The 17,553-nt window shown below is 43.0% G+C and overlaps 1 protein-coding gene across 1 annotated transcript in view; it reads left to right on the top strand.

Annotated features, from left to right (window-relative positions):
* The first annotated feature begins 572 nt into the window (after positions 1-572).
* LOC110518582 (CUB and sushi domain-containing protein 2-like) overlaps positions 573-17,553 on the top strand; it is a 458,013-nt gene continuing 441,032 nt past the window's right edge. Inside the window, exon 1 of the mRNA XM_036953653.1 lies at positions 573-637. The gene's annotated coding sequence lies outside the window, so the exon portion shown is untranslated. The remainder of the gene's footprint in view (positions 638-17,553) is intronic.

The raw sequence follows: 17,553 nt of genomic DNA, 5'->3' as shown, positions 1-17,553 counted from the left end.
CCAACCCTTCTCTACTCTACCATGTTAGCCAACCCTTCTCTACTCTACCATGTTAGCCAACCCTTCTCTACTCTACCATGTTAGCCAACCTTATAAAACTCTACCATGTTGGCCAATCGAACTCTATTCCACCATGTTAGCCAACCTACTCTAACCTACACATCATGGGGTTACATGGTTTCATTAGATGATATTGCATCACACAGGCACACTTGACATTATAATCTGATATTATAATCTGATATTATAACATTATATTATAATCTGATATGATAATCTGATATTATAACATGATATTATAATCTGATATTATAATCTGTGCTGTGTGATTGCAAAATAGATGGCAATCTAGGTCTAGGACAATAAAGGTGAAATGTTGAAAGTTTCCCTGGAAAGCCAACATTTATTTTATCCAACTATTTTACCTGTCAATCAATGTGTCTCTTCCCTTCAGAGATTGACCAGGGCAGCTGTGGCGACCCAGGGATACCGGCCTACGGCAAGCGGGAGGGGACAGGTTTCCGCCACGGGGACAGGCTGCTCTTTGAGTGTCTCCCTGCCTTTGAGTTGGTGGGAAAGAAGAACATCACCTGCCAGAAGAACAACCAGTGGTCAGCCAAGAAACCCAGCTGTGTCTGTAAGCAGTGATCTGTCTCCTATACAACACATAATGTATGCTAGCCCAGCCGTGTCTGTAAGCAGTGATCTGTCTCCTATACAACACATCATGTATGCTAGCCCAGCCGTGTCTGTAAGCAGTGATCTGTCTCCTATACAACACATCATCTTTGCTAACCCAGCTGTGTCTGTAAGCAGTGATATGTCTCCTATACAACACATCATCTTTGCTAACCCAGCTGTGTCTGTAAGCAGTGATATGTCTCCTATACAACACATCATCTTTGCTAACCCAGCTGTGTCTGTAAGCAGTGATATGTCTCCTATACAACACATCATCTTTGCTAACCCAGCTGTGTCTGTAAGCAGTGATATGTCTCCTATACAACACATCATCTTTGCTAACCCAGCTGTGTCTGTAAGCAGTGATATGTCTCCTATACAACACATCATCTTTGCTAACCCAGCTGTGTCTGTAAGCAGTGATATGTCTCCTATACAACACATCATCTTTGCTAACCCAGCTGTGTCTGTAAGCAGTGATATGTCTCCTATACAACACATCATCTTTGCTAACCCAGCTGTGTCTGTAAGCAGTGATATGTCTCCTATACAACACATCATCTTTGCTAACCCAGCTGTGTCTGTAAGCAGTGATATGTCTCCTATACAACACATTGTCTTTGCTAGCCCAGCTGTCTGTGAGTTACAAGACTCCTTTGCTAACCTAACTCACAGTTGACTTAGCGATGGCATGCAATTAGCATCAAGTATCCAATCCCAAATCCTTGCTAGGCTCACAACTCTCTGCTGTAGAAACGTCATGCTAAAAGTGTTTATTTGGGTTTGTCTGTTAGGTGATGCCTGTGATTAGATGCTACTGTTCAGAGACGCTACTGTTTTTTGTCTTCCACATTATCTTATCAATAATGGAAACCTTATCTCTCTCGCTCTCTCTCCTGCTCTTCTATTTGTATTTCTTAGTTTTAATTAGTTAATAAGCCCTCCTATTGTATCCAAATCCACAGCCTCTGCTCAGTAAAGCAGGGGGATAATGTGGTCGTTCACACACAGTCACGCTGAGCCTCACAACGCACACGCACAGTCACGCTGTGCCTCACAACGCACACGCACGAGCAGAGTCACGCTGAGCCTCACACGCACAAGCACAGTCACGCTGTGCCTCACAACGCACACGCACGAGCAGAGTCACGCTGAGCCTCACACGCATGAGCAGAGTCACGCTGAGCCTCACACGCATGAGCAGAGTCACGCTGTGCCTCACAACGCACGAGCACAGTCACGCTGTGCCTCACAACGCACACGCATGAGCAGAGTCACGCTGAGCCTCACAACGCACACGCATGAGCAGAGTCACGCTGAGCCTCACAACGCACACGCATGAGCAGAGTCACGCTGAGCCTCACAACGCACACGCATGACCAGAGTCACGCTGAGCCTCACAACGCACACGCATGAGCAGAGTCACGCTGAGCCTCACAACGCACACGCACGAGCAGAGTCACGCTGTGCCTCACAACGCACACGCATGAGCAGAGTCACACTGAGCCTCACAACGCACATGCACAGTCACGCTGGGCCTCACAACGCACACGCACGAGCAGAGTCACGCTGAGCCTCACAACACACACGCACGAGCACAGTCACGCTGTGCCTCACAACGCACACGCAGAGTCACGCTGTGCCTCACAACGCACGAGCACAGTCAATGTGCTGCCTGTTAGCTGCATGTTCCCATTAGATTTGTCCTTCCCTACTCTACCATTACCATCCTCATATAAGTGAATGACACCACCACCAATATGATGTATGGTAACCTCATTAGTTTGTTCAGGAACAACAAAATAAAGATTCATAGTTTACCTCAAATTCAATAAAGGAAGGAAGAAAGAAAGAAAGAAAGAAAGAAAGAAAGAAAGAAAGAAAGAAAGAAAGAAAGAAAGAAAGAAAGAAAGAAAGAAAGAAAGAAAGAAAAGATAGAGGGAGATCTGAGTATTGTATTGAACAGACAGTCAGTCCCTTCAGCGAAACAAGCAGAGAACCGGGCAACACTTTCTCTTTATTTAACCAGGTAGGCTAGTTGAGAACACCTTTATTTAACCAGGTTGGCTAGTTGAGAACACCTTTATTTAACCAGGTAGGTTAGTTGAGAACACCTTTATTTAACCAGGTTGGCTAGTTGAGAACACCTTTATTTAACCAGGTAGGTTAGTTGAGAACACCTTTATTTAACCAGGTAGGTTAGTTGAGAACACCTTTATTTAACCTGGTAGGTTAGTTGAGAACACCTTTATTTAACCAGGTAGGTTAGTTGAGAACACCTTTATTTAACCTGGTAGGTTAGTTGAGAACCAGTTCTCATTTACAACTGAGACCTGTCCAAGATAAAGCAAATCAGTGCAACACAAACAACAACACAGAGTTACACATAAACAAACGTACAGTCAATAACACAGTAGGAAAGTCTATATACAGTGTGTGCAAATGTAGTAAGATTAGGGAGGTATAAGGCAATAAATAGGCCATAGTGGTGACATAATTACTACTTAGCTGGAGTGATAGATGTGCAGAAGACGATGTGCTAGTGGAGATACATACTGGGGTGTAAAAGAGAAAAAATAAATAAATACAGTATTGGGATGAGGTAGTTGGATGAGCTGTTTACAGATGGGCTATGTGCAGGTGCAGTGATATGTGAGCTGCTCCTGCACATAGCCCATCTGTAAACAGCTCATCCAACTACCTCATCCCAATACTGTATTTATTCCAGTCATTGGCAGCAGAGAACTGGAAGAAAAGGCAGCCAATAGAGGTGTTGGCTTTGGGGATGACCAGTGAAATTGCTGCTGGAGCGCGTGCTACGGATGGGTGTTGTTATCGTGACCAGTGAGCTGAGATAATGAGGGGATTTTACCTAACAAAGACTTTTAGATGACCTGGAGCCAGTGGGTTTGGCGATGAATATGTAGCGAAGGCCAGCCAACGAGAGCGTAGAGGTCGCATTGATGGGTAGTATATGGGGCTTTGGTGACAAAACAGATGGCACTGTGATAGACTGCATCCAATTTGCTGAGTAGAGTGTTGGAGGCTATTTTGTAAATGACATCGCCGAAGTCGAGGATCAGTAGGATGGTCAGTTTTACGAGGGTATGTTTGGCGGCGTGAGTGAAGGATGCTTTGTTGCTTTGATGCAAAATAGGAAGCCAGTTCTAGTTTTAACTTTGGATTGGAGATGCTTAATATGAGTCATATTCGAAATCAGAACCGTCCAGAGTAGTGATGTTGGACGGGCGGGCAGGCGGGTGCAGCCAGCGAACGGTTGAAGAGCATGCATTTAGTTTTACCAGCATTTAAGAGCAGTTGGAGGCCACGGAAGGAGTGTTGTAGGCATTGAAGCTCGTCTGGAGGTTAGTTTAAACTTCTAGCAGGACAACTTCCTGTTAACCCTCACACTTCCTGTTAACCCTCACACTTCCTGTTAACCCTCACACTTCCTGTTAACCCTCACACTTCCTGTTAACCCTCACACTTCCTGTTAACCCTCACACTTCCTGTATAACACTCACACTTCCTGTATAACACTCACACTTCCTGTATAACACTCACACTTCCTGTCTTTACTGGACCTTGTGGTTTATTTCTTTATTATCTTTTCATTTTAACCTGAATCACTTTATTTACAGTAGCAATGCAGACGAGTAGAAATGTCTTTGGTTAACAGATGGAATCATTGTTTATAGTTTCAGCTAACAAAAATCACGTCATTGTCATCATTACCTGTGGAAATAGTGTCAAGTCTAGTTTTATTTAAAGTGCTTTGTTTAAAGAATGTCTTCATAATTCCGCATTCTGTGTTACAGCCTGAATTCAAAATGGATTAAATATATATTTGTTAATTCTCATCCATCTACACACAATACCCCATAGTGACAAAGGGTTAGGGTTAGGGTTATACCCCATAGTGACAAAGGGTTAGGGTTAGGGTTATACCCCATAGTGACAAAGGGTTAGGGTTAGGGTTATACCCCATAGTGACAAAGGGTTAGGGTTAGGGTTATACCCCATAGTGACAAAGGGTTAGGGTTAGGGTTATACCCCATAGTGACAAAGGGTTAGGGTTAGGGTTATACCCCATAGTGACAAAGGGTTAGGGTTAGGGTTATACCCCATAGTGACAAAGGGTTAGGGTTAGGGTTATACCCCATAGTGACAAAGGGTTAGGGTTAGGGTTATACCCCATAGTGACAAAGGGTTAGGGTTAGGGTTATACCCCATAGTGACAAAGGGTTAGGGTTAGGGTTATACCCCATAGTGACAAAGGGTTAGGGTTAGGGTTATACCCCATAGTGACAAAGGGTTAGGGTTAGGGTTATACCCCATAGTGACAAAGGGTTAGGGTTAGGGTTATACCCCATAGTGACAAAGGGTTAGGGTTAGGGTTAAACCCCATAGTGACAAAGGGTTAGGGTTAGGGTTATACCCCATAGTGACAAAGGGTTAGGGTTATACCCCATAGTGACAAAGGGTTAGGGTTAGGGTTATACCCCATAGTGACAAAGGGTTAGGGTTATACCCCATAGTGACAAAGGGTTAGGGTTATACCCCATAGTGACAAAGGGTTAGGGTTATACCCCATAGTGACAAAGGGTTAGGGTTATACCCCATAGTGACAAAGGGTTAGGGTTATACCCCATAGTGACAAAGGGTTAGGGTTATACCCCATAGTGACAAAGGGTTAGGGTTATACCCCATAGTGACAAAGGGTTAGGGTTAGGGTTATACCCCATAGTGACAAAGGGTTAGGGTTAGGGTTATACCCCATAGTGACAAAGGGTTAGGGTTAGGGTTATACCCCATAGTGACAAAGGGTTAGGGTTAGGGTTATACCCCATAGTGACAAAGGGTTAGGGTTAGGGTTATACCCCATAGTGACAAAGGGTTAGGGTTAGGGTTATACCCCATAGTGACAAAGGGTTAGGGTTAGGGTTATACCCCATAGTGACAAAGGGTTAGGGTTAGGGTTATACCCCATAGTGACAAAGGGTTAGGGTTAGGGTTATACCCCATAGTGACAAAGGGTTAGGGTTAGGGTTATACCCCATAGTGACAAAGGGTTAGGGTTAGGGTTATACCCCATAGTGACAAAGGGTTAGGGTTAGGGTTATACCCCATAGTGACAAAGGGTTAGGGTTAGGGTTAAACCCCATAGTGACAAAGGGTTAGGGTTAGGGTTATACCCCATAGTGACAAAGGGTTAGGGTTATACCCCATAGTGACAAAGGGTTAGGGTTAGGGTTATACCCCATAGTGACAAAGGGTTAGGGTTATACCCCATAGTGACAAAGGGTTAGGGTTATACCCCATAGTGACAAAGGGTTAGGGTTATACCCCATAGTGACAAAGGGTTAGGGTTATACCCCATAGTGACAAAGGGTTAGGGTTATACCCCATAGTGACAAAGGGTTAGGGTTATACCCCATAGTGACAAAGGGTTAGGGTTATACCCCATAGTGACAAAGGGTTAGGGTTAGGGTTATACCCCATAGTGACAAAGGGTTAGGGTTAGGGTTATACCCCATAGTGACAAAGGGTTAGGGTTAGGGTTATACCCCATAGTGACAAAGGGTTAGGGTTAGGGTTATACCCCATAGTGACAAAGGGTTAGGGTTAGGGTTATACCCCATAGTGACAAAGGGTTAGGGTTAGGGTTATACCCCATAGTGACAAAGGGTTAGGGTTAGGGTTATACCCCATAGTGACAAAGTGAAACATGTTTTGTTTTTATTGAAAAAGAAATACAGATACAGAAAGACCTCATTTACAACCAAAGTAAAGTCTTTCTGGGTCAGTCTCTATGAGCTGTTAGTCTTTCTGGGTAAGTCTCTAAGAGCTGTGAGTCTTTCTGGGTCAGTCTCTATGAGCTGTTAGTCTTTCTGGGTAAGTCTCTAAGAGCTGTGAGTCTTTCTGGGTCAGTCTCTATGAGCTGTTAGTCTTTCTGGGTAAGTCTCTAAGAGCTGTGAGTCTTCCTGGGTAAGTCTCTAAGAGCTGTGAGTCTTTCTGGGTAAGTCTCTAAGAGCTGTGAGTCTTCCTGGGTAAGTCTCTAAGAGCTGTGAGTCTTTCTGGGTAAGTCTCTAAGAGCTGTGAGTCTTCCTGGGTAAGTCTCTAAGAGCTGTGAGTCTTTCTGGGTCAGTCTCTAAGAGCTTTGAGTCTTTCTGGGTCAGTCTCTATGAGCTGTTAGTCTTTCTGGGTAAGTCTCTAAGAGCTTTGAGTCTTTCTGGGTAAGTCTCTAAAAGCTTTGAGTCTTTCTGGGCAAGTCTCTAAGAGCTGTGAGTCTTTCTGGGTAAGTCTCTAAAAGCTTTGAGTCTTTCTGGGCAAGTCTCTAAGAGCTTTGAGTCTTTCTGGGTAAGTCTCTAAGAGCTGTGAGTCTTTCTGGGTAAGTCTCTAAAAGCTTTGAGTCTTTCTGGGTAAGTCTCTAAGAGCTGTGAGTCTTTCTGGGTAAGTCTCTAAAAGCTTTGAGTCTTTCTGGGTAAGTCTCTAAGAGCTGTGAGTCTTTCTGGGTAAGTCTCTAAAAGCTTTGAGTCTTTCTGGGTAAGTCTCTAAGAGCTGTGAGTCTTTCTGGGTAAGTCTCTAAGAGCTGTGAGTCTTTCTGGGTAAGTCTCTAAAAGCTTTGAGTCTTTCTGGGTAAGTCTCTCATAGCTGTGAGTCTTTCTGGGTCAGTCTCTATGAGCTGTTAGTCTTTCTGGGTGAGTCTCTATGAGCTTTGAGTCTTTCTGGGTCAGTCTCTATGAGCTTTGAGTCTTTCTGGGTAAGTCTCTAAGAGCTTTGAGTCTTTCTGGGTAAGTCTCTAAGAGCTTTGAATCTTTCTGGGTAAGTCTCTAAGAGCTTTGGACACCTGGACTATACAATATTTGCAAATTATAATATTTTAATATGTTTCAAGCTCTGTCAAGTTGGTTGTTGATCATTGCTAGACTGCCATTTTCAAGGTTGCCATAAATTTTCAAGTGAATAGAAGTCAAAACTGTAACAAGGAATATTCAATGTCGTGTTGCTACTCCAGTGTATATTTGGCATTGTGTTTTAGGTTATTGTCCTGCTGAAAGGTGAATCTGTCTCCCAGTGTCTGTTGGAAAGCAGACTCAACCAGGTTTTCCTCTAGGATTTTGCTTGTGCTCGGCTCTATTCATTTCTTTTTTATCGGGAAAAACTCCTTGCCAAATACAGTCATACCCATAACATGATGCAGCCACTACCATGCTTGAAAATATGAAGAGTGGTAGTCAGTGATATATTTTGTTGGATTTTCCCCAAACGTAATGATTCGTAGTCAGTATGTTCGTAGTGACTGGGTGCAAAGTGTACAGTGAAAGTATTCACCCCCCTTGGCATTTTTCCTATTTTGTTGCCTTACAACCTGGAATTAAAATAGATTTTTGGGGGGGTTTGTATCATTTGATTTATAAAACATGCCTTCCACTTTGAAGATGCAAAATATGTTTTATTGTGAAACAAACAAGAAATAAGACAACAAAAAAACTGAAAACTTGAGCATGCATAACTATTCAAACCCCCCTAAGTCAATACTTTGTAGAGCCACCTTTGCAGGAATTACAGCTATAAGTATCTTGGGGCATGTCTCTATAAGCTTGGCACATCTAGCCACTGGGATTTTTGCCCATTCTTCAAGGCAAAACTGCTCCAGCTCCTTCACATTGGATGGGTTCCGCTGGTGTACAGCAATCTTTAAGTCATACCACAGATTCTCAATTGGATTGAGGTCTGGGCTTTGACTAGGCCATTCCAAGACATGTACATGTTTCCCCTTAAACCACTCGAGTGTTGCTTTAGAAGTATGCTTAGGGTCATTGTTCTGCTGGAAGGTGAACCTCCGTCCCAGTCTCAAATCTCTGTAAGACTGAAACAGGTTTCCCGCAAGAATTTCCTTGTATTTAGCGCCATCCATCATTCCTTCAATTGTGACCAGTTTTCCAGTCCCTGCTGATGAAAAATATCTCTACAGCATGATGTTGGCACCACCATGCTTCACTGTGGGGATGATATTCTCGGGGTGATGAGATGTGTTTGGTTTGCGCCAGACATAGTATTTTCCTTGATGGCCAAAAAGCTTAATTTTAGTCTCATCTGACAAGAGTACCTTCTCCCACATGCCTTTTGGTGAAGACCAAACGTGTTTGCTTATTTTGTTCTTTAAGCAATGGCTTTTTTTCTGTCCAGTCTTCCGTAAATCCCAGCTCTGTGGAGTGTACGGCTTAAAGTGGACCTATGGACAGATACTCCAATCTCCACTGTGGAGCTTTGCAGCTCCTTCAGGGTTATCTTTGGTCTCTTTGTTGCCTCTCTGATTAATGCCCTCCTTGCCTGGTCTGTGAGTTTTAGTGGGCGGCCCTCTCTTGGCAGATTTGTTGTGGTGCCATATTCTTTCCATTTTTTAAATAATGAATAATTTTATAACTCAACCCTGATCTATACTTCTCCACAACTTTGTCCCTGACCTGTTTGGAGAGCTCCTTGGTCTCCATGGTGCCTGTTGCTTAATGGTGTTGCAGAATCTGGGGCCTTTCAGAACAGGTGTATATATACTGAGGACATGTGACAGATCATGAGACATTTAGATTGCAGACTGGTGGACTTTATTTAACTAATTATGTGACTTCTGAAGGTAATTGGCACCAGACCCTTTTTAAGGATTCATAGCAAAGATGGTGAATACATACAGTGGGAAGAAGTATTTGATACACTGCCGATTTTGCAGGTTTTCCTACTTACAAAGCATGTAGAGGTCTGTAATTTTTTATCATAGGTACACTTCAACTGTGAGAGACGGAATCTAAAACAAAAATCCAGAAAATCACATTGTATGATTTTTAAGTAATTAATTTGGTTGAGATTTAAATCTTTCTGGCAGTATAAGCACTACTAGTTATTGTTTACGTCCCTCTAGTATATACTTTTGGGTATGTTTATTTTCAAGGAAAGCTACATTTGACATTACATTTAATAGGATTATTAAAAGGGATATCTATCTAATATCTCTCTCTAACATCTCCTCTAACATCTCCTCTAACATCTCTATCTAACGTCTCTATCTAATGTCCCCTCTAACATCTCATCTAACATCTCTATCTAACATCTCCTCTAACGTCTCCTCTAACATCTCTATCTAACATCTCTATCTGACGTCTCCTCTAACATCTCTATCTAACGTCTCTATCTAACGTCTCCTCTAACATCTCTATCTAACATCTCTATCTAACATCTCCTCTAACATCTCTATCTAACATCTCCTCTAACATCTCCATCTAACACCTCTATCTAACATCTCTATCTAACATCTCCTCTAACATCTCTATCCAACATCTCCTCTAACGTCTCCTCTAACATCTCTGTCTAACATCTCTATCCAACATCTCCTCTAACGTCTCCTCTAACATCTATATCTAACATCTCTATCTAACATCTCCTCTAACATCTCCATCTAACACCTCTATCTAACATCTCTATCTAACATCTCCTCTAACGTCTCCTCTAACATCTCTATCTAACGTCTCTATCTAACGTCTCCTCTAACATCTCTGTCTAACATCTCTATCTAACATCTCTATCCAACATCTCCTCTAACGTCTCCTCTAACATCTCTATCTAACGTCTCTATCTAACGTCTCCTCTAACATCTCTATCTAACATCTCTATCTAACATCTCCTCTAACATCTCCATCTAACACCTCTATCTAACATCTCTATCTAACATCTCCTCTAACATCTCTATCCAACATCTCCTCTAACGTCTCCTCTAACATCTCTGTCTAACATCTCTATCCAACATCTCCTCTAACGTCTCCTCTAACATCTATATCTAACATCTCCTCTAACATCTCTATCTAACATCTCCTCTAACATCTCCTCTAACATCTCTGTCTAACATCTCCTCTAACATCTCCTCCAACATCTCCATCTAACATCTCTATCCAACATCTCCTCTAACATCTCTGTCTAACATCTCCATCTAACATCTCCTCTAACATCTCTGTCTAACATCTCTATCCAACATCTCCTCTAACGTCTCCTCTAACATCTCTATCTAACATCTCCTCTAACGTCTCCTCTAACATCTCTATCCAACATCTCTATCTAACATCTCCTCTAACGTCTCCTCTAACATCTCTATCCAACATCTCTATCTAACATCTCTATCTAACATCTCTATCTAACATCTCTATCTAACATCTCTATCTAACATCTCTATCTAACATCTCTATCTGACGTCTCCTCTAACATCTCTATCCAACATCTCTATCTAACATCTCCTCTAACATCTCCTCTAACATCTCCTCTAACATCTGTCTAACATCTCCTCTAACATCTCCTCCAACATCTCTAACATCTCCATCTAACATCTCTATCCAACATCTCCTCTAACATCTCTGTCTAACATCTCCATCTAACATCTCCTCTAAAATATCTAACACCTCTATCTAAGATCTCTATCCAACATCTCCTCTAACGTCTCCTCTAACATCTCTATCTAACATCTCCTCTAACGTCTCCTCTAACATCTCTATCCAACATCTCCTCTAACATCTCTAACATCTCTAACATTTCCTCTAACATCTCCTCTAACGTCTATGTCTAACATCTATGTCTAACATCTCAACTCTTAGTATTAGACTGATCTCATCTCGCCCATCAGTTTCTACAAGCTGCCAACACTGCACCATCGTTGTCAAACACACAAACAAACACACAGGACAATATTATATTCTCCATCTTAATTATTTAAGCAAGAGAGAGAGTGATAGAGAAAGAGACAGACACAGAGAGAGAGAGAGAGTGATAGAGAAAGAGACAGACACAGAGAGAGAGAGAGTGATAGAGAAAGAGACAGACACACAGAGAGAGAGAGAGAGTGATAGAGAAAGAGACAGACACAGAGAGAGAGAGAGAGTGAGAGAGAGAGTGATAGAGAGAGAATAGATAAAGAGAGAGATAAAAAGAGAGAGATAAAGAGAAAGAAAGAGAGTGAGCGAGAGGGAGAGGGGGGAGAGAGAGAAAGGGAGAGGGAACGGAGAAAGAGAGAGAGAGAATGAAAGAGTGAGTAATAGAGAGAGATAGACCTGATCTACCTCTCCTCCTCTCCTCCTCTTTACCTCCTCTCCTCTTCCTCCCATCTCCCCCTCTCCCCGTCTCCTCATCTCCTCTCCTCCTCCTCCCATCTCCCCCTCCCCTCCTCTCCCCATCTCCCCCTCTCCTCCTCTACTCTTCTCCCCCTCTCCTTGTCTCCTCGTCTCCTCCTCTCCTCTTCTCCTCCTCTCCTCCTCTTCCTCCTCCTCTCTTCCTCCTCTCCGCTCTCCTTCTCTATGGCTCTGCTCTTCGTGTTGCCAAGGCAACAGCCAAGACCCACCTTGGAGTTCCAAGTAGTTGGAGGAGCCTTCGAGTGTGTGTGTGTGTGTGTGTGTGTGTGTGTGTGTGTTATGTAAGAACCTCGTTACCTTAAAGTTGCTTAGCAAACATATAATTGATGGTTTCAGCAGTCAAACACCTAGACACCTCAGACATCCCACCCTGCCTCTCTGTTTCAGTAGTCAAATACCTAGACACCTCAGACATCCCACCCTGCCTCTCTGTTTCAGTAGTCAAACACCTAGACACCTCAGACATCCCACCCTGCCTCTCTGTTTCAGTAGTCAAACACCTAGACACCTAAGACATCCCACCCTGCCTCTCTGTTTCAGTAGTCAAACACCTAGACACCTCAGACATCCCACCCTGCCTCTCTGTTTCAGCAGTCAAACACCTAGACACCTCAGATATCCCACCCTGCCTCTCTGTTTCAGCAGTCAAACACATTGACACCTCAGATATCCCACCCTGCCTCTCTGTTTCAGTAGTCAAACACCTAGACACCTCAGACATCCCACCCTGCCTCTCTGTTTCAGCAAAAAAACAAGTCAAACTACCATAAAAAAGCCAGACTACGGTTTGCAACTGCACATGGGAAAAAATATTGTACTTTTTGGAGAAATGTCATCTGGTCTGATGAAACAAAAATAGAACTGTTTGGCCATAATGACCATCGTTATGTTTGGAGGAAAAAGGGGGAGGCTTGCAAGCCAAAGAACACCATCCCAACAGTGAAGCACGGGGGTGGTAGCATCATGTTGTGGGGGTGCTTTGCTGCAGGAGGGACTGGTGCACTTCACAAAATAGATGGCATCATGAGGGGGAAAAATAGGTGGCTATATTGAAGCAACATCTCAAGACATCAGTCAGGAAGTTAAAGATTGGTCGCAAATGGGTCTTCCAAATGGACAATGACCCCAAACATACTTCCAAAATGGCTTAAGGACAACAAAGTCAAGGTATTGGAGTGGCCATCACAAAGCCCTGACCTCAATCCTATGGAACATTTTTGTGCAGAACTGAAAAAGCGTGTGCGAGCAAGGAGGCCTACAAACCTGACTCAGTTACTCCAGCTCTGTCAGGAGGAATGGGCCAAAATTCACCCAACTTATCATTGGAAGCTTGTGGAAGGCTACCAGAAAAGTTTGACCAAAGTTAAACAATTTAAAGGCAATGCTATCAAATACTAATTTAGTGTATGTAAACTTCTGACCCACTGGGAATGTGATGAAAGAAATTAAAGCTGAAATGAATCATTCTCTCTACTATTATTCTGACATTTCACAGTCTTAAAATAAAGTGGTGATCCTAACTGACAGGGAATTTTTACTCTGATTAAATGTCAGGAATTGTGAAAAACTGAAGTTAAATGTATTTGGCTAAGGTGTATGTAAACTTCTGTCTTCAACTGTATGTGTTGCTTCTCGTCAGTCAAACGTCTCTCTATTTAATTATCCCGCGAATGTCGTCCTTGTTTGGGTGTGTCTTCACTTCCTTGTTTGGGTGTGTTTTCACTTCCTTGTTTGCGTGTGTTTTCACTTCCTTGTTTGGGTGTGTTTTCACTTCCTTGTTTGGGTGTGTTTTCACTTCCTTGTTTGGGTGTGTCTTCACTTCCTTGTTTATGGTGTGTTTTCACTTCCTTGTTTATGGTGTGTCTTCACATCCTTGTTTGCGTGTGTTTTCACTTCCTTGTTTGGGTGTGTCTTCACTTCCTTGTTTATGGTGTGTCTTCACTTCCTTGTTTATGGTGTGTCTTCACATCCTTGTGGTTATTACCAGCTCATCACCCTCTACTGTCCCGGGGTGATATTGCCGCTCTCCTCCTTTTTAATTTTTTTCTAAGCAAACATATTTTTAGGGAGTTTTGCCAGATGGCTAGATGACCGAACTGAAGCCTGTTGCTGATGCCTTCAGCCTTTACCTCCACCCATCTCCTTAAGGATTCACATGTGAGGCCATGCGCTAAACAGAGTGAATAAGGTAGTGAGTAAACAACCAAAGATTTCAAGACTAAAAATGATGAAGTAGGAAAATTACTTTTATCTAGTCCTTGGCCTATTTCCTAATCTGCCTTTGTTGCAGGTAATGTTGTTCTTCACATTACCGTTCCTGGTAAACACAAGTTATATCACAGACAATCTAAATGTGTTTATCAAATACACAAGGTGCAAACCCAGTGAAATGGTTACTGGCATATTATTATTATTATTATTTTAAAGGTATTTAATCTTTATTTAACTAGGCAAGTCAGTTTAAGAACAAATTATTTTTTTCAATGACGGCCTCGGAACAGTGGGTTAACTGGTCTAGGAACAGTGGGTTAACTGGTCTAGGAACAGTGGGTTAACTGGTCTAGGAACAGTGGGTTAACTGGTCTACGAACAGTGGGTTAACTGGTCTAGGAACAGTGGGTTAACTGGTCTAGGAACAGTGGGTTAACTGGTCTAGGAACAGTGGGTTAACTGCCTTGTTCAGGGGAACAGTGGGTTAACTGGTCTAGGAACAGTGGGTTAACTGGTCTAGGAACAGTGGGTTAACTGGTCTAGGAACAGTGGGTTAACTGGTCTAGGAACAGTGGGTTAACTGGTCTAGGAACAGTGGGTTAACTGGTCTAGGAACAGTGGGTTAACTGGTCTAGGAACAGTGGGTTAACTGGTCTAGGAACAGTGGGTTAACTGGTCTAGGAACAGTGGGTTAACTGGTCTAGGAACAGTGGGTTAACTGCCTTGTTCAGAAGCAGAACGACAGATTTTTACCTTGTCAGCTCAGGGGTTCGATCTAGCTTTTGGTTACTAGTCCAACGCTCTAACCACTAGGCTACCTGACGCAATATCAAAAATAGAAAATGCCCAGATAAATATTGTATGAATATTTTATCATTATTAGATGATTCTTACCCAGACACACTGGTCTAAATTGATGGGTCATGTGAAGGAAATACTACAACCACCTCCCTCAGCCACATCTAGCTAAGTGGATGGATCACTATTGTCTAGAAATGTACACAATTTAATGAAATACCATAGAAGGCCGTTATCACCCCCTAGACACACCTGGTTAACATGATGAGTCATGGAATCATCTGTCAAAGTGGAGTTTTTTGTTAAGAAATGTAGATAGTGTTACGTTCCCCATTAAGAAAACCACAAATTACCACAGAAACAGAAAGAGGAACTAACAAAGAGTCACTGACAACAACCAAAAGTGGGGTTTTAGGAGAGGTTCTGAAAGATAGTCATGGGGGGGGTCAACTGAAATCTGACTAGCAACAACAACTGGGACCTAACAGACACCCACCATGAGACCCCACTAAATTTACCCAAGAAGAGGCAAAAAATACAAGAACCCACACCAAACTTAAAGACAGGACGCAAACCAAAAAGTAGAACAAACTAAAATAGGGAAGACCAGATAAAGGATTGTTTTTCTAGATATCAGCCAACTAAAGGTCAAGTCTCTCAACACAACTGTAGCACTGGGCCAGCCACTCTTAAATAGCACCTGGGCCAGCACAGGTGAAACACCTTCCCACTAACGAGATGACAGCCCAGGTGTAATACATACTGACTAACGAGATGACCAACCACCACAGGTGAAACATCTTCCCACTAACGAGATGACCAACCACCACAGGTGAAACACCTTCCCACTAACGAGATGACCAACCAGCCCAGGTGTAATACATACTGACTAACGAGATGACCAACCAGCCCAGGTGTAATACATACTGACTAACGAGATGACCAACCAGCCCAGGTGTAATACATACTGACTAACGAGATGACCAACCAACACAGGTGAAACACCTTCCCACTAACGAGATGACCAACCAGCCCAGGTGTAATACATACTGACTAACGAGATGACCAACCAGCCCAGGTGTATTACATACTGACTAACGAGATGACCAACCACCACAGGTGAAACACCTTCCCACTAACGAGATGACCAACCAGCCCAGGTGTAATACATACTGACTAACGAGATGACCAACCAGCCCAGGTGTAATACATACTGACTAACGAGATGACCAACCAGCCCAGGTGTATTACATACTGACTAACGAGATGACCAACCAGCCCAGGTGTATTACATACTGACTAACGAGATGACCAACCAGCCCAGGTGTATTACATACTGACTAACGAGATGACCAACCAGCCCAGGTGTAATACATACTGACTAACGAGATGACCAACCACCACAGGTGAAACACCTTCCCACTAACGAGATGACCAACCAGCCCAGGTGTATTACATACTGACTAACGAGATGACCAACCAGCCCAGGTGTAATACATACTGACTAACGAGATGACCAACCACCACAGGTGAAACACCTTCCCACTAACGAGATGACCAACCAGCCCAGGTGTAATACATACTGACTAACGAGATGACCAAACAGCCCAGGTGTATTACATACTGACTAACGAGATGACCAACCACCACAGGTGAAACACCTTCCCACTAACGAGATGACCAACCAGCCCAGGTGTAATACATACTGACTAACGAGATGACCAACCAGCCCAGGTGTAATACATACTGACTAACGAGATGACCAACCAGCCCAGGTGTATTACATACTGACTAACGAGATGACCAACCAGCCCAGGTGTAATACATACTGACTAACGAGATGACCAACCAGCCCAGGTGCTTCTACACCTGCATTGCTTGCTGATGGGGGTTTTAGGCTGGGTTTCTGTACAGCACTTTGAGATATCAGCTGATGTACGAAGGGCTATATAAATACATTTGATTTGATTTGATTTGATTAGACTAACGAGATGACCAACCAGCCCAGGTGTAATACATACTGACTAACGAGAAGACCAACCAGCCCAGGTGTAATACATACTGACTAACGAGATTACCAACCACCACAGGTGAAACACCTTCCCACTAACGAGATGACCAACCACCACAGGTGAAACATCTTCCCACTAATGAGATGACCAACCAGCACAGGTGTAACTGACTAACGAAGTGACACCAATCAGTGCACCCCAAGTGCTAACATCAAATATCAAAATATACATAGAAAAAACTAAGCCTATAACATTAGTTAGCTAAACAATGAACTATTATCCCACCACATAACTACAGTACAAACGGATTCTCATAGCTAGCTACCGTGCATGAAATGCTGTAGTATGAATCTGCAGCTAGCTAAAGCTAGCCAACTAGCAAGTTAAAATTAGGCTAGAACTTTCTGAGATACAAATCATATTACTGTACAGATCATACACGTAATGCTAGCCAGCGAGCCTACAAGCTAACGTTCGCTAGCTAGAGAACAGTACACGTTAACTTGCAATTAAAAATGACTCAATTGTTAAGTCCAATGAGTCCAATGAGGTTGTTGTTGTCATAGAGTCCACTGAGGTTGTTGACAGAGTCCACTGAGGTTGTTGTTGTCATAGAGTACACTGAGGTTGTTGTCATAGAGTCCAATGAGGTTGTTGTTGTCATAGAGTCCTCTGAGGTTGTT

Source organism: Oncorhynchus mykiss, chromosome 18, assembly GCF_013265735.2.
Source record: "Oncorhynchus mykiss isolate Arlee chromosome 18, USDA_OmykA_1.1, whole genome shotgun sequence".
Taxonomy (NCBI): Eukaryota; Metazoa; Chordata; class Actinopteri; order Salmoniformes; family Salmonidae; genus Oncorhynchus; species Oncorhynchus mykiss.
The sequence above is the reverse complement of the archived record's forward strand: the minus strand, read 5'-3'. Positions and strand labels throughout refer to the sequence as shown.